This window comes from Cucurbita maxima, unplaced genomic scaffold (assembly GCF_002738345.1).
Source record: "Cucurbita maxima cultivar Rimu unplaced genomic scaffold, Cmax_1.0 Cma_Scf00030, whole genome shotgun sequence".
In the NCBI taxonomy this organism is placed as follows: Eukaryota; Viridiplantae; Streptophyta; class Magnoliopsida; order Cucurbitales; family Cucurbitaceae; genus Cucurbita; species Cucurbita maxima.
Genome location: NW_019272046.1, coordinates 2,668,674 through 2,674,842, shown reverse-complemented (window position 1 = coordinate 2,674,842; position 6,169 = coordinate 2,668,674). Strand labels below are relative to the sequence as shown.

At 39.2% G+C, this 6,169-nt stretch overlaps 1 non-coding gene across 1 annotated transcript; it reads left to right on the top strand.

The window, feature by feature from the left end:
• The first annotated feature begins 4,020 nt into the window (after positions 1-4,020).
• LOC111466281 lies at positions 4,021-4,160 on the top strand. The gene has a single exon (XR_002714352.1). It is a non-coding gene; the product is annotated as a small nucleolar RNA Z247 (small nucleolar RNA).
• The last annotated feature ends 2,009 nt before the right edge of the window (positions 4,161-6,169 follow it).

Here is a 6,169-nt window from a genome sequence, read left to right as displayed (position 1 = left end):
CTGTAAAAAAAAAAAAAAAAAAAAAGGGAAAAAGGGTGAATATAAAATACTTGTTAAACAATCTATTTGTAGTCTCTTGTCACATCCTTATCTTAGTAGGTATCTACTTACTTTTTATTGAGCTCTAAGAAGTTCGAGTCTAATCTTTACTGCTATATGAGCATCTGGAGTGCCTCGAAGTTTCGAGCAAGTCTATGTTTTAAATCTTACCCCCTAGGAGTTTGTATAGGCTCTACGACCTTACTATTACTTGACTTTGGGTAGCTTCTTTTGTCAATGCAATGTGAGATTGGTGTTTTGGGTTGAAGCGCTGCTTCAAAAATTTGATGGGACAACATGATGTTTGCTAGTTTGAACATCATCCATGGAAGATTAGCTGGGTGACCCTTCCACTAGGATCATAAAGTCTCTCCAATTTGGGGAGAGTGACCTCCATGTACTGGTCAACTACTGTGTTAACCTATGCGGTCCCACGCCTCCTCTCAAGAACAAGTTTACAGCTCAGTGGCCCTGTTTAGGAGACTCCTAACCATTTCCACAAGGCTGGGACATGCATTACCTTAATCGGCCTAGGCCTATCTCGACAATACTGATATTAGAATGGAAAGGATAGTGGAGACTATAATAACACCGTCTCTATTGCTTATAACTTGGAGTGTTACCTTAGTCATGTTGGGATTTATGCCCTAAAGCCTCGTAATTAATTATTTAGTTTTTTTTAACAATAACTTTTATTATTTTATTTGTAATTTAATTGTTATCCATTGTATGAAAATCCAAGGTTATTAATGTAATCTTGAACAGTACGTGGTTGACATACAAGAGGATCGTGTTCAAGTAATAACCTAAAGAGTCTATAGTATATGGATAAGATTGGGTGCCTTATCTTGGTAACACAATTGATACGACCCACTTTGTAATTGTTACAAATGATTTGATCCAAATTGCTCATGTGGAAACATGTAAGTGGGGGTATCCTATACAATGAATTTGTATAGGACTGAACCAAGAAATATTTAATCTCTATTTATAAATCCATTAATTGAGAATATTAATATTTCACATGATGATCATATGCGACTCGATCTTAATCTTGAGTGAGGTATGAGCTCCTGCCTGCGAGGGCTTGTCATTTAATTTACATGAGTGGGAATGACTCTTCTAGCCAATTCAATATGCCTACCATTTTGGGGACTTTACCAAATACGGAGTTGGGAACATAATATCATGAGATGAAATTCTCTTCAGTACTGATTTCGAGACTTGAACAATTGGGCCCCACCCTCTCATTGGCCCGAGAGGGACTTGATTTATGATTTGAGCATAAACAAATTGTTTATTAGAGAATCAGTGGTACTTAAGGTGAAAGATTAGGACTTTTGACCTAGTTGTAAGTATGAACAACTCGTAAATGATCAACTTTCTTGTAATGGTTATGTCAATGGACATAACTTGTCCTATAGTATATAAGAGTACAACTCTAGGCCTGTAGTGGAGTGACCTATATTTAAGGAATGAAAATTGATTAATTGAAGAATTTAATTAATTAATTTAAATTTGTAGGTCCAAAGGTCCCCTTGCTCTCTCATAATAACAGGGTTCAATTTATTTGAAAGAAAATTTGAAAGGTTCAAATTGATATTAAATATATTAAATATAATGGAGAAAATAAATTTAATTTAAATTGTCAAATTAATATTTAATATATTATATCTATTAAATAAATAGAAAAAATATACTTAAACGTTCAAATTAATATTTAATATTAAATATATTGAAAAGGAAAATATATTTATTGTATTTGATATCATTAAATATTAATTAATAAATGTACTTTAATACATTAATAAAAATATATTTAAAATTTGAATGAAATTCAAATTAATTAAATATGTATTAGGATATCTTATAATATGTAAATATGATTCGGATGAGTTATTATATTTTAATATATTAAATATGTAAATATATTATTTGACAAAGATTATACCAGAATACCAATAGGACATTCGAGATGAGCCAAAATACATCAATCTCTTCTACCTTCTCTCTGAAGAATGAAATTTATCTCTAGAGAATTCTTTAAATTCTCTCTTCTTCTCCAATCTATTCGATATCTTGTTTCAAGAGTAAAGAAAAAAAAATCGGGTGGAATGTGGAAGAATGTTTGCATGATTGGATTAATTAAGGAGATAATGCTATCCATCATTAAAAGCATAAACTAAAATATTTAAACAAACTCAACTCGAACATGATATCCATCAATAGGTTAAATAAATATGGAAGGAACCAGTGGTGAAGGAAATTGGTGAGAAGCTGAAGAAGTCATCAGCCCAAGGGACCCTTCGATGTGGCATCCAAAGAGGCCATAGTGCCCTTCCTAATATGTGTTTTAAAAATCTCAAATATAATTATTAAACTCATATATAAGTCCCCATTTCATGATTTGTATGTCATATATATCTATAGTATTATATTACAATTGGGACTAAACATATATGAAATTGACCGGAAGTTATTAAATATAGAATGTCGATACATGCTTTGAGAAGTCGAGCTCTTCTTCCCCATTTGTAAATTGTTTTAGTTATCATATCAACACAAAAGTTTGGTAATAGAGGATGAAAAAAAATACAAACGATTAACAACCAAAAATAAATTCAGTCAGAGCACCAATCGCTAAATTTCCAACAAGGGAAAACATTGTAGTACCAAACAGCGATCCCAAACTCGACGAAGGTGCATGTTCGTGTCCATGACAATGACAATGACAACGACCATGTCCTTGTCCTTGTCTTTGTCCACCATGATTTGGGTGATGACTTGGATGATTGTTATGTGCAAATGGAACAGGTCCAAGATGCCCAAAAGGGTTACTCGGATGTTCCCAACCGTGACCATTTGGGAAAGCCAACCCACCAGCGGGAAAGCCACCAGGAAAATGAGGTGGCCCCGTCACCCACGGTGGCAGCGGTGCATGGTGATGGTTATGTATCCCACGTGAACCGGACGGCTGGTCGGTTTTCTCCCGCGAACCTAACGGCTTTAGGAGGCATCTAAGATGAACATTAACTCTACAATCGTCACATCCGTACACCCAAAAAGAAGAACAATCAGCTTTGCAAACGGAACAGCAGCCAGCGGAGAGCCTGTGGAGCCTCAACTTATGGGTGGGGTCAATGACATGGCGCAGGCTCTTGGGGAGGTGGGTGTAATATGGATGGACGTGGAAATGGTAGTGGTTGCTGTTAAAGGTAGAGTAAATCATATTTGTGTATAGTAAGATAATCTAGTGATTTACTAGATTGTTACCAAATCTATGATTTACTAGTTTGTTACCAAATCTATGATTTCATAGTTTTGTTACCAAATCTATAATTTAGAATGTAATCTTCATTATACACATCTATAAATACATGAGGTCGTGACCCTAGGTCAGGTCATTGAGCCATTCAACCTAACATGGTATCAGAGCCAAAGGTTTATTTTTAAATGTCTACCATATCTTCCTCCTCCTCTCCATCCACCATCTCCAACACCGTCTCAACTACAATGGAGACTTTTGGCCCAAGCACTCTACACCATGCTGTCACAATTCGTCTAACCAAAAACAACTTCATCATATGGCGCGCCCAGCTCCTCCCCTATCTACGGAGTACGAAGCTTATGGGCTACCTCGATGGCACCAATGTCGCACCTGCCAAGTTGGTACCTTCCTCAACTGCGGTTGGTGCTGAGATGGTCTCTAATCCGGCCTATAATCAGTGGTATGATCAGGATCAACAGGTTCTTAGCGGTCTTCTCTCCTCCATGTCTAAGGAGATTCTTCACGATGTGGTTGCTGCTACTACGTCCAAGGAGGCGTGGGATACCCTGCAACGGATGTTTTCATCGTCAACTCATGCTCGCACTACTCAAATTCGTATTGAGCTCGCCACGTCCAAGAAACGAGATCAATCTGCTGCAAATTATTTTCGCAAGATCAAAGGGCTAGCCACCGAGTTGGCCGCCACCGGCTCTGCTTTGCAGGATGATGATGTGATCGCGTATCTTCTTGCTGGTCTTGGCCCTGACTATGATCCCTTCGTCACCTCAATGACTACCAAGAGTGAACCCCTCACGCTTGATGATGTGTTTGCACATTTAATGACGTATGAAGCTCGCCAACTACAACACCAGGCTGAACTTCAGTTAAATCTAGGATCTTCTGCCAATTATGCTGGTCGTGGTGGTCAGCAGAAGAATCGTGGGCGTAGGGATCGTGGGCGTGGTCGTTCTCAAGGTTATGCATCCTCTCGTCCTGCTGGTGATCGTCGTGGCCCTTCTACTCGTCCTTTCTGCCAGATCTGTGGCAAAGTGGGGCATACTGCTATCCGCTGCTGGCATAGGATGGATGAATCCTATCAAGATGAACCTTCTTCTGCTCCTCCCACGGCACTAGCGGCTACTTCCTCTTACAAGATTGACCCAAATTGGTACACTGACACAGGCGCTACGAATCATATCACCAGTGACCTAGATCGTCTCGCTGTGCGTGAACGCTATCATGGAGGTGAACAAGTTCAAGTCGGCAATGGAGCAGGTTTGCGTGTTTTGCATACTGGTCATTCTCTAATTAATACTGCTACTCGTCCTCTTGAATTGCGTAATATTTTGCATGTGCCTGAAATTTCCAAACATCTTCTTTCCGTTCATAAATTTTCTCGTGATAATGACGTATTTTTTGAATTCCATCCTTGGCATTTTTCTATAAAGGATCGACGGTCGAGGAAAAGTCTCCTAGATGGGAGGTGTGAATCTGGTCTTTATCCTATTAAGCCATCCGATGTCAATGATCTCAAGCATGCCTTAGTGAGCAGATCTACTACTCACGACCAATGGCATGCACGTCTTGGACATCCTTCATCTCAAGTAGTAAAATCAATTTTGCGTCTCAATAATATTTCGTGTGCTAGTGAGTCATCTTTGTCAATTTGTAATGCGTGTCAGTCAGCAAAAAGTCATCAGTTACCATATACTAGTTCTTTCCATAGGTCTTCGTCACTTTTGGAACTTATTTTTTCGGATGTTTGGGGCCCTGCACCTCCATCTGTTGGGGGTTTTAAATATTATATTAGCTTCATTGATGATTTCAGTAAATTTTCGTGGATCTATTTGATGCATGATCGTACAGAAGCTCCTCGTATATTTTTGCAATTCCAAGCTCATGTTGAGCGCCTTCTAGATACTAAAATCAAGTGGGTCCAAACTGATTGGGGTGGGGAATATCAGAAAATTCATAACACATTTTTTCGTTCCCTTGGAATTGCTCATCGTGTTTCGTGCCCTCACACACATCAACAAAATGGGTCTGCTGAACGCAAGCACCGTCATATTGTTGAAACAGGCCTAGCCCTTCTAGCTCATGCTCATGTACCTATTAAATTTTGGGATGACGCGTTTCTTACAGCCACATATCTCATCAATCGTCTTCCTACTCGTGTCATCGATAACAAATGCCCCTTAGAGCATCTTTTTCATATCCCACCAAATTACTCTTTATTAAAAAAATTTGGGTGTGCTTGTTGGCCTCATCTTCGTCCTTATAACAAACAAAAGCTCTCTTTTCGATCAAAGGAATGTGTCTTTCTAGGCTACAGTTCTTTACATAAAGGGTATAAGTGTCTTGACACAGATTCTGGTCGTGTCTATATGTCTAGAGACGTCATATTTGATGAAAATGTTTTTCCATTCAAGAGAGTCCCACCTATTTCTTCCTCAATCATGCAGTCAACGCATAATGCTCCTGATTTGGGTGCCTCACATTTGGGTAATAGCAGTACTAATTTGGAGAATGATCACATGCATATGTCTGTGCCTACTAACTCTTTGGATGCAGAAAATTTGGTGTCTACATCAACTTCGAAATTGCCGCAGCAATCCTCCGCGTCGCTGCCATGCGAATCGGCGTCGGTTGTTCAGCCAATGATTGAGGCCTCGACTCCTCCGCCAGTAGATGATATTGCACAATGCCCAGTCGAATCCTCGGCCGCTGGTCAACCAACTACTGTAGCATCGGTTGCTCCCCTCGCAACGGCTGATACGCCTGTCCCCTCAAATGTGGATCCTGCACCTACTACTCATCCGTATGGTACTCGATTGAAGCACAATATCAAGAAACCCAAGGTAC